General features: G+C 39.2%; 1 pseudogene across 1 annotated transcript in view; it reads right to left on the bottom strand.

The window, feature by feature from the left end:
• The window catches only part of LOC149119463 (uncharacterized), a 271,925-nt pseudogene extending 260,145 nt beyond the window's left edge, over window positions 1–11,780 (bottom strand). The window contains exon 1 of the transcript XR_016228693.1: window positions 11,652–11,780. The product of XR_016228693.1 is annotated as an uncharacterized LOC149119463 (transcript). The remainder of the gene's footprint in view (window positions 1–11,651) is intronic.
• Window positions 11,781–12,063: the final 283 nt, after the last annotated feature.

Here is a 12,063-nt window from a genome sequence, read left to right as displayed (position 1 = left end):
TTCTGTATAAGCTTTTCACATTTTAGTCTGGCATTCCTCTGCTAAATCACTCCAAAGCCAAGTGACAGAAAATCAGAGATACCCAGCTACTACACTCTAGACTTACATGGAACTAAGTCAAAGAAGCTAATCCTAAGCCTCTTTACCCTACTTACCCTTGGCATTCTCATTGATTCTCATTAAAAGCACAATAAAAACTATTTCTTGTAAAATTTTATTGAATTATACACTTTTATATGTCAAAATGCAATATTTCAATGCACAAACACAGTGAGAACTGATCAAAGAAAGTAATCAACCTCTCTACCGCTCCACCACTTTCATTTAGTACCTTAGTCCTCTCCTTCAGTTCCTTATGAAACATACACCAAAATTTATGCATGAAGATATAGAAAATTTGGATAGACCAATAAAAAAGGTTGAGATTGAGTAGTAAAGCCTTGCTACAATACTAAGCTCAGAAATTGGTGGCTTCATTCATGCATTCTCTCAAACTTTCAAGGGTAAACTAACATCAATTCTTCTTAAACTATTCAAAACAATGGATAGGGAGAAAACCATTCAAAACTTACTCTATGAGGCTGAACTTACCTTAAAGATAAAACCAAACAAGGATACAATATGAAAGAGAACTAGGAACCATTATCCATGATGAATGTAGCTGCAAAAACATTTAAGAAAATGCAAGCAAACTGAATTCAATGACACATCCACATTGACCAAATAGAATTTATACCAGGGATTCAGGGCTGTTACATATAGCATACCCAGATCAATAAATGTGATACATAACATCAATAATATAAGGATTAAATCCATACAAGTTCTTCAGTAAATGCCAAAAAAGCATTTGATAAAATACAATATCCTTTTATGATAAAAGTCATAAAAATTGGGTTTAGAAGGAATGTACCTCAACACAATAAAGGAAATATATGTCAAGCCCACAGCCAATATCGTATAGAATGGGGAAAAACTGGAACAATTTGGACAAAGATCTGCAACTAGACAAGGCTCTCCACTGTCACCACTTTTATGCAATATAATTCTGGAAGTTTTATTTAGAGCCATAAGGCAAGAAAAAAGAAACAAAAAGGATAAAAATTGGAAAGGTGGAAATTAAAGTATCACTATAGTTGATATGATTCTGTATATTGGGGAACAAAAAGACACCCCCCCCAACCAGACTATTAGAACTTATATGAGAATTCAGCAGTTTCAGGATGCAGATGCAAAGTGAACACACAAAAATCCATATCACTCATACATATCAACAATTATCTGGCTGAAGGACTTATAAGAACTCTTCCATTCACAAAAGCTACCAAATATTAAATAATGAAATAAATTTAACAAAAGATGTGAAAGAACTCTACAATGAAAATTGTAAAACATTAATGAAAGAAACAGAAGGTATAACAATGAAAAAATCAATGGTTCAAGTATTGTAGCAATTGATATTATTCCAAATGGCCACATTATTCCCTGAATTTACAGATTCAGTACAATGCCCATCAAAATTTCAAGGACATTCCTTACAGAAAAAAAATCTTGAAATTTATACAGAAATGTAAATGACAGTAAGTGGCCAAAGCTGTTTAAACAATAAAAATAAAGCTATAGGCATCAAATATCAGATTTCAACACACTGCAGGACAATTATTATTTAAAATGTATGGCACTGTGAAAATAGACATGTAACCTAAAGGGACAGACTATACAAGGCAGAAATAGCTGCACATCTACAATCAATTAATACTAGACAAATGTGCTAAAATTTTTCAGGTATTGGGAAAATTGAATCTATGCATGCAGAAGTTTGAAATGAAGCCAGTAGATTACAATATATACAAAAAATTCCTTTAAATGAATCAAGGATCTAACCTTAAGATCTGTGGGGAGCAACTCGGACTAGACTGTTACTGGAATTAAGACTTATTCTATGCATCTGCTCTCCCACAATATGGTGCTGGGAGAGGAGTAACAGCTTCTACACAGCTGCCTCCAGTTCAACCAATAAACAGCAGGACCTGCTCCTGATTGGAGGAGAGCAGCGTACTTGGCATGTGGGTAGCAGAGTTGGGATTGGTGGAAGAGGACTATAAACGAGGAGAGAGACAACATGTACCAGGAACATCTAAGAGGAACACCTGAGGAACATCTGAACAGCCCCCGAGAGAGCTGGCCGGTGGTGTGCCGCTCCCCAGCGGAAGTGGGGAAAGTGGCTAGGGGGGAACTGCCCTTCCATGGAGGTGGAAGGGATGGTAGCCAACCCGGGAAGAACCAGCAACAAACCCGGGGAGGGCCGAGCAGACGAAAGAACAATGCAGGGTCCTGTGTCATTCCTCCATGAAGACGGGGAGCAACATAATGATGCCGTGACTCGGATAGGAAGCTTAGGCAGGGTTTAGTGTCATTCCTCCACGAAGAGGGGGAGCGACAAAGATCCAAAACCATCAAACTATTAGAGGAAAGCATAGCAAAAATGTTACAACATTGGCCTAAGCAAAGATTTTTTTTTGTATAGCATCCCAGAAGCACAGGGAATAAAGAAAAAAATAGAGAAATGGGATTATACCAAGCTTAAAATGCTTCTGCACTCCAAAGGAAAAAAAAAGAAGAGAAAAATGACAGAATAGAAAAAAATATTAGCAAACTATGCATCTGATAAATGATTCATATCCAGAACATATAAGGAGCTCAAGAAATCAACAAGACAATATGCATAAGAAACAAAGGATATCCACGGTTATTTTACAAAAGAAATACAAATCACCAACAGACATATGCAAAAATACTTAGTGTCACTAGCCTTCAGGGAAATGCAAATAAAAACCACAATTAGATATCAACCTACCCCAGTTAGAATGGCTATAATGCCAAAATCAAAATGTAAAAACTGACAATATTGTTGAGAAAAGAATACCTTAATATACTATTGGTGGGAAAATGAATAACTGTCATGGAAAACAGTATAGAGATAAATAAAAACTGAAGGTGGATTTACTTTATGATTCAATTGTCTGATGCAGGGGGATATATCCAAAGAAATACAATCAACGTATAAAAACTGTTTATGGCAGCAAAATGCACAATAGAAATAATATGGAGTGAGATTAGTTGTCCATAAACTGAAGGTTGGACAAGAAAATATTATATAGCCTTTCCTCCTTTCTCTTCACCCTGGTCTCTTGCCAGTAGGGTGCTGGCTGTAGCCCTGTGCCTTCTGGGCACATGGCCTTCGGGCCAACCAGTGCTATGCTTCCTGGCCTGGATGCTCTTCCATGTGGCTGGTTCCTGGTACTTGGACCTAAAAAGAGCTTGTAAAAACTGTGTAGCTCTGCATGCATTCCTATGGACTTACTTCTTCTTCTTCTTCTTTTTTTTTTTTTTTTTTTTTGGACAGGCAGAGTGGATAGTGAGAGAGAGAGCGAGAGGGAAAAAGGTCTTCCTTTGCCATTGGTTCACCCTCCAATGGCCACCGTGGCCGGCACACTGCGGCCGGCGCCCCGACCGGGACTAGAACCTGGTGTGCTGGTGCCGCAAGGCAGAGGATTAGCCTAGTGAGCCGCGGTGCCAGCCTGGACTTACTTCTAAGGGTATAGTTTAAAACTTGCTATGGGATCTCAAATACCCTCGGACTAGATGGTAATGGTAACATCTTAAATTTTAAAGTGATTATATAGGTGACATTGATTATTAAAAGTGATCATGTCAATAATATTTTGTGTTAACTAATAATAATAAAATTTTAAAAAATGTAAATACTCCAACATGGGAAGGAGTCCGTACAGCAGACTGTACAGAGTGGCAAACGCCTTAAGTAGCACTCAGTGACCTCAAAATCAGCTCTAAAGGCATTCTGGTCTGGCTAAAAAGGCCCATAAGAGCATTTCAGGCATAGAAAGCCAGGTCCCTTGTGCAAAAAGTGTCCCTACATGGAGAACCTCCCTGGGTGAGACCCCAGTGGAAACTAACGGCCATTAAAGAAGAATTGTTGCTCCCCCTCTTCGTGGAGGAGCAACACAGGACCCTGTGCTGTTCTTTTGTCTGCTCGGCCCTCCCCGGGTTTGCTGCTGGTTCTTCCCGGGTTGGCTACCATCCCTTCCACCTCCGTGGAAAGGCGGTTCCCCCTGCCACTTTCCCCACTTCCGCTGGGGAGCGGCACACCACCGGCCAGCTCTCTCGGGGGCTGCTCAGATGTTCCTCAGGTGTTCCTGGTGCATGTTGTCTCTCTCCTCCTTTATAGTCCTCTTCCACCAATCCCCACTCTGCTACCCACACGCCGAGTACGCTGCTCTCCTCCAATCAGGAGCAGGTCCTGCTGTTTATTGGTTGAACTGGAGGCAGCTGTGTAGAAGCTGTTTCCTCCTCTCCCAGTGCCATATTGTGGGAGAGCAGATGCATAGAATAAGTCTTAATTCCAGTAACAGTCTAGTCCAAGTTGCTCCCCACAAGAATGTGCTTTTCTCCGGAGGGAGGAGAGAACTTCCACTTTGCTTATGGCTTTTCCTGAATATTGATGGAGTTTGTGGAACTCAAAAGGCTTCCATGGCCTAGGCAGTTCATGTCAAGAGCCTCAGGTGATCACTGACATCACACATGAGAGTGTTAATTGTTAAATTAACAAGAGTCACTGTGTACTAACTTCCCATGCAGGACCTCTGTTCTCAAAGAGCTTTATTAACATCAATGGTAAAATTTGATCCCTAAGATTTACTTTATTTGCATGTGTTAAGTTCTAGTTATTTCTAAATGTCAAACTCCATTGCCTGTATTCTTACATATTTCTTCAAAGTTTATTAAGTGCTTCAAATGTAAAATCTTGGACACATGTCTCTCTCTGAAATTCCTATCTCGTATGTTTAAACATAGGGTCAGATATTTAAAGGCAGCCAAGGAGATTTCTGGGAATAACAAAATTCTGTGGAATTTGGATTCCAAGTTTTTGTATATAGCTTTATTTATTTTTTTATTTATTTATTTTTGACAGGTAGAGTTATACAGTGAAAGAGAGAGACAGAGAGGAAGGTCTTCCTTCCATTGGTTCACCCCCCAAATGGCCGCTGCAGCCAGTGAGCAGGGCCAATCCAAAGCCAGGAGCTAGGTGTCCCCTCCTGGTCTCCCATGCAGGTGCAGGGCCCAAGCACCTAGGCCATCCTCCACTGCCTTCCTGGGCCACAGCAGAGAGCTGGACTGGAAGAGGAGCAACTGGGACAGAATCCGGTGCCCCAACTTGGATTAGAACCTGGTGTACCAGCGCCACAGGCAAAGGATTAGCCTAATGAGCCATGACACCAGCCTCTACATAGTTCTAAAGACATCCTGATGCAGACTCTGTACTGAAAGGTAGCTGCCAAAGTTGTTCCAGGGAACTAAGGAGGTTCTAACTAAAGCTCCTGTATTGAGAATTGCAGATGACAGGATTCTATACAATTTGGATTCCAAGCTTTTGTATATAGCTTTAAAGAGGCCCTGATGCAGACTCTGTATGGAAAAGGGTAGCTACAAAAGTTATTGATTCCAGTATTTGGATTCTAAGCCTTGTGTTTCCTTAAAGCCCCTGACACAGACACACTGCTGGACAGGGGAGCTACAGAAGGTGTTCCAAAGAATCAAGGAGTTTTTGACAAAAACTCCAACATTAGAAATTCCTGAGCAAGCCATTCATAAGAAGACCTCTTCAGATCAGAAACAGCTTAAATTAAAGGGACCTTACCAGGTGCTATTGAGCATGACTACCTCTATGAAATTAGGATTAACTTCTACCTCTTAAGTCTTCACAGGTGAATGTGAAAGACATGCCTAATTATTCCTATTAGCCAATCAGAAACCTTAGTACCTCTTCAAAGCAAAAAGGATATGTAAAGTTTTGCCTTTGTCACATCCAGACTGCTGCACCTTAAGGCAAACATGCTTTACCTGCCTTTCTTGATTATATCTGGGAACTGTTATTGAGGATAAAGCTACCTAATGAGTTCTATATAATTCTCCATACTCAAGCTAAAAGGGTTTATAATCTACATAAGGGTAGCCTATCACTAACCACTATCTGGAAATCTATAAGATACATTGTTTTCATCTTAAGGGGCACCCCACTTATAATTGGATTTGTTCCAATTTTGCTTATAGTAATTAACAAACTTAAATGTTTGAGAACTTGACTTCAGGAAGTAACTGACCATGCAGAGGACACAGATGTTGGCAATGACCGAGACTGCTCCATCTCACAAGACAAATTTGCTAGATAGACAGAGACTTCCAGACCCTGGATAGGCAAGGCTTGCACTACACCCCTCATAAGCAGGAAGCAGTTACAAAAGAGATGATTCCACATCCTTCAACTTCCCTTAGGATTAAGGGATGGAGTCTCTGAGGGGGGAATGAAGTAGACAGACATACAGATTAAAATTGATTAGGTTTGAGGGGCCGGCGCCATGGCTCACTTTGTTAATCCTCTGCCTGCAGCACCAGCATCCCATATGGGCACCAGGCTCTAGTCCTGGTTGCTCCTCTTCCAGTCCAGCTCTCTACTGTGACTCGGGAATGCGGTAGAGGATGGCCCAAGTGCTTGGGCCCCTGAACCTGCATGGGAGACCAGGAAGAAGCACCTGGCTCCTGGCTTCGGATTGGTGTAGCTCCAATCCTAGCAGCCATTTGGGGGATGAACCAATGGACAGAAGACCTTTCTGTCTCCCTCCCTCACTGTCTAACTCTATCTGTCAAATAAATAAATTTTAAACATTTATTAGGTTTGAGAGCTGGAACATCATGCCTTCACCATGCCCCTTTGTGACCTCATATCCCTACCTTGCCACACCTGAGTGCCCACTGGCCAATCAGGTTAATGAACCAGTCCCCTGTGAAAGTGGATCAAAAGCCTGGGACAGGGTATGTCTGGCCCTTTCCTACTTTCTCTTCACCCTGGCCTCTTGCCAGTAGGAGGCTGGTTGTAGGCCTGTGCCTTCAGGGCACGTGGCCTTGTGCCACCCATCCTATGCTTCCTGACTTGGATGCTCCTCCATATGGATGGTTCCTGGTAGCTGGTATGAACCCAGATCTATCTCCCTCCTATAGATAAAGACCTCACTTTCCTATGCATTCTTCGTACTGAATCAAAGCTTAAAATGTAAAAAGAATAAAATATTATATATATATATGCATATACATGATGGAATATGACAGGCACAAAACAATGAATTCCTGGCATTTGCATCAAAATGGATGCAACTGGAGATTATTATGCTTCTGTTATTTGTGGACATTAATATAGAAAGAGTATAAAAATTGCATGAATATATTATTTTTATATAGATATAAGTAGTTCTTTACAGAATTAAGCCATATTCCCATATGGGAATATACCACATTTTCCCACGTTATGATTATTGCAATAAATCTATTCTGTGATATAACTGATTTGTTTTCAAAAAAGTAAACATCAACTTTATTATTATGAGCTGTAGTCATCCAAGTGTACTGTGGAACATTAAAATTTATTAATTCTATGTTTTGACACCTTATCGAAACTTTCTCTACCCTGACACCATAATGCCAAGGCTTCAGTACTTATTATTCCAATTTCAGATATACTTTTACTAAACTTTCACGTAACAGTGATAAAATGTTGTATTCAACTTTCTGTTGTGAAATATTGGCTGATTTCACCTAATATAATAGCCTCCAGTTGGATCCATTTTTTGGGTGATGGTAGAATTTCATTCTTTTTATTCTTTTTATATTCTGTTGCCTCTATGTATTGAATTTTCTTCACCTGTTTATGAATCAATTGACACCTACATTGATTCCATACCTCATTACTGTGAATAAGGCTAGGCATGAGAGCACAAGTTCTCTTTGATGTATTAATTTCACTTAATTCAAACATATGACTAGATATGGAATAGTTGCATCATTAGTCAGATTTTTTTTTTTTAATTTTGGGGGGAACATCCACACTGGTCTCCAAAATAGCTGTACTAAAGTTCATTCTCATTAACAATTTATAAGGGCTCCTTTTTCTATACATCCTCATGAGCATTTACTTATGGCCTGAGAATAGTCGCTCCAACTGTTGTTTTAATTTGCATAATTGGTTCCTAACGGTCTAGAACTCCTAAACAGACCAATAACCAAGAGGGAGTTTAATTCAGTAATAAAAACCTCCTAACAAAGGAAAGCCTAGTGCCAGATGACTTTACTGCTGAACTCTATCAAATTTTTAAAGAGGAACTAACTCCAATTCTCAAACCATTCAAAACATTTGAAAGGGAAGCAATCCTACCAAACTACTAAGGCCAGCATCACCTAAAGTCCTAAAGCAGAAAAGTATAGAAGAAAGATACTCACAGATGAATATCCCTGATCAACAGATATAAAGACCCAAACAAAATAACAGTTAATTGAATCCAACGACATTCCAGAAAGATCCTTCACTGGACAAGTTGAATTTATCTCTGGTTTGCAAGAATGGTTCATCATATAGAAATAAATAAATATGACACACCACACTATTCATATGATTATCTCAATAAATGCTAAGAAATCAGTTGATAAAATACATCATCTAATGATAAAAGTCTTTATTCTTTAACACAGTCAAGGCAAAATATTACAAACCCACATCAAGCCTTATGTGGAGAAGTATGAAGTATTTCCACTAAGATCCAGAACCAGACATGGATGTCCACTCTCAACATTGGTATTCAACATAGTTTCCAAAGATTTATGCAGAGCCATTAAGTAGGAACAGGAAATTAAAGGGATACCAAATGGAAAGGAGAAAGTAAAATTATCCTTGTTTGCAGATGACATGTTCCTATATATAGTGAAACCAAAGAACTCCACCAAGAGACTATTGCAACTCATAACAGTGTTTGGTAAAGTTGCAAAAAATAAATTCTACACACAAAAATAAATAACATTTGTATGCACAGAAAATGTCATGACAGAGAATAAATTCGTAAGATCAGTATCATTCTCAATATTTACTAAAAATTTAAATCCCTTGATTAAACTTAACCCAGAATGTGAAAAATCTGTATAATGAAAATTACAAAACTTAAAAAAAAGAAATAGAAGAAGACACACAACAAAATAGAAAACTCTTCCATGTCTGTGTATTGGAAGAATTAATACAATCAAAATACCCATATTACCCAAAGCAATTTACAAATTCAGCATAATCCCTATCAAAATATCAGCCATATTATTCTCATGTCTAGAAAAAAATTATGCTAAAATTAATATAAAACAAAAGAGATCTCTGATAGCTAAAGCACTAGTAAAGAAATAAAACAAAACTGAGGGCATCACAATATTGGATTTCAAGACACACTATACAGGGAAGTTATAATCAAAACAACCTGGTACTGGCACAACAACAGACATGACAACCTACAGAACAGAATAGAAAGTCCAGAAACTAACCCACACATCTACAACCAACTAATCTTTTACAAATGAGCTAAAATCAATCCCTGATGAAATGAGAGTCTTCAACAAATTATGTTGAAAAATTATATTCACACTTACAGAAGCATGAAACAATACGCCTACATTTCATCTTACATAACAATCAACTCAAAATGGACTAAAGTTCTAAATCTATGTCCTGATGTAATCAAATTACATCCCACTCTCTTCAACTTGTCACTTCACAAATGCCTAAAAATTCAACAATGATTTAGATATGACACCAAACACAGGTGACAAAAATGAAAATAAGGAAATAGGACTGTAAAAAACAAACCAAAAAACTACATGCTAAAGGAAAAGTTAAGAACATAAAGCAAATAATGGGAGAAAATATTGGCAAACAGTATGATTAAAGAAAGAATACATAAGACATACAGAAATCCAAAGCAAATATAATAAAAACTGATAAATGACCTAATTAGTTTGGACAAATGATTTGACCAGTTGTTCCAGTGAAGATATGCAAACAGCCAACAGGTACTTGAAAAGGGGCTCAGCACGGATTATCAAGACTAAAATGGTTATCATTTCACATATGTAAAAATGGATATTATCAAAAAGTATGAAAAAAGGTAACAAGTATTGAGCCAGGTGTGGAGAAATGGGAACATATAAATTGGTTGTAGGAATGTAAATTGGTACATCCACCATGAAAAACACTATGGAAATGCCTCTAAAAATGGAACAAATGACAAAACAATCTCATTAATTTATGTGCATCCATAAGAAATAAAATCACTATCTCAAAGGTACACCTGCACATCCATGTTCATGGAAGCATTATTTAAAAGAATAAGATATTGAAATAACCACATTGTCTGTCAACAGATCAAAAGATAGAGCATGATACTCACACAATGGAAACACATTCAACCTTAAAAAATAAATCCTGACGTTTTGTCACAATATGGATCCCAAAGTTAGAATGTGAACATTAGGCTGCTTGACATAACACAGAGTAAAATAAATCCTACTCATTTGTGGAATCTAAGAAAGTCAATCATAAGCACAGAATATAATAAGGGTTGCAAAGGGCTAAGGGTGAAAGAAACTGGAAGATGTTAGATGAATGACACATTTGCAGTTAGGAGATAAATTAACATTGAGATGTATAATACAGCACAGTAATGATATGAATACAGCATTAGATACAGCAGGTTAACATCTAAAATATCTTTTAAAAACTATGTAAGGTGATGGTTAGTTAATTGTCCTACTCATTTCATAATATAAATGGATAAGGGGACACCAAAAGGTTTTTGATAAAGGGCTTAAAATATAATGTGAATATTCCATAAGCTTTTAAAAGTTCCCCACATGGCAAAACAACAAGTTGCAGGCCTTGAATGTATACAAATTTTGTCTGTCAATTATACTTACATAATCTTTAAAAAATCACCCTCTATCAAAATAAAAAAAATAAAAAAAAACTAACTTAGGAATGCAGGCTTATATCTTTGAGGTGAGAAGATAATCACGAAACATAAATAGATTTTAAAACAGATAAATATGTGACCAGCTAAAATTTGTATTTTGAAAGTTCAGAGACAGATGACCGCCTGTCCATGTAATGAGCAGGGCTAAGATGACATCCAAACATCAATGTACAGTGTCCTCCTGCCCCCCCCACAACCTGTACAAAAACCTGAGTCAAATAAAACTGCTTTGTTTTTAATTTTTCTAGTCTAGGACACTGTTATTGTGAGCAGAAAGCGGAGGCAAGATTCTTAGCATGAGCTATGCTGAGGCCCTGCTTCTCACAAAATCAGAAAACAAGGGAATGAAGTCAGTCTTGGAAAAAATAACGGAGCACTCCATGAAGAACAACTCCTCCCCTGCATGAACCCCACACACAGGGTCTGGGTTCTCCCTGGTGTCCATCGCGTGCTCACCGCACAATCTGGGAGGCCGGGGATGCCACCAACACTGGTTCTCAGAAACTGGTCCAGCCGACAACTGGCTGTGAGGAGACAGGACTCCAGGAGTCCCAGCTGCCAGCCCAACCCCGACACCACAGACCAGAGTGGGCCGAGGGAAGGGCCGTGCCAGCAGGGAGATGCGGCCCACAGATTCCCAGAGAGGACCCTGGGGAGGCCCGCCTCAGACCAGCCTTCTCCACAACTTTCCCCAACTCCTCCTTCCCCACATCTGCATGCCAGGACTCTCACACTCACCATGACAGGTTCTGAGGGGAGCGGTGTCCTGACGCTGAGTTAAACCAGAATTCAGTAAACACCAGAGGCCCCGCCCTGGACCTCTCTCCGCTGTGACGCTGGAAGACTATTATGGCGTCAAGATCTCGCGTGATTACGTAGCATTCACGCCCCACGCCTGATTGGACAGCGAGGATATCCGTGAGCGTGCACAATGTTACCAAAGTCGCATCAATCAGCATCCTCCACAGTGCTGACAAACAACTTCAGATGTTGCGGGAAGGAATAATAAGAGGTGAGCCCTGTGTTCCATTCTGAGATTGTGTCCTGCTGCCAGGGGGGTTTTCACCTCCCTCGTCCACCACCTGCTGGCCCACTCCTGCCTCCAGGGTCTTTCCTGCGAGGATCCTACCTGGGCTCATAGTAACCTGCT

The sequence above is a fragment of the Oryctolagus cuniculus genome, chromosome Y (assembly GCF_051225735.1).
Source record: "Oryctolagus cuniculus isolate XC-2025 breed Fujian yellow rabbit chromosome Y, ASM5122573v1, whole genome shotgun sequence".
Classification (NCBI taxonomy): domain Eukaryota; kingdom Metazoa; phylum Chordata; class Mammalia; order Lagomorpha; family Leporidae; genus Oryctolagus; species Oryctolagus cuniculus.
This window is presented reverse-complemented; position numbering and strand designations above follow the sequence as displayed.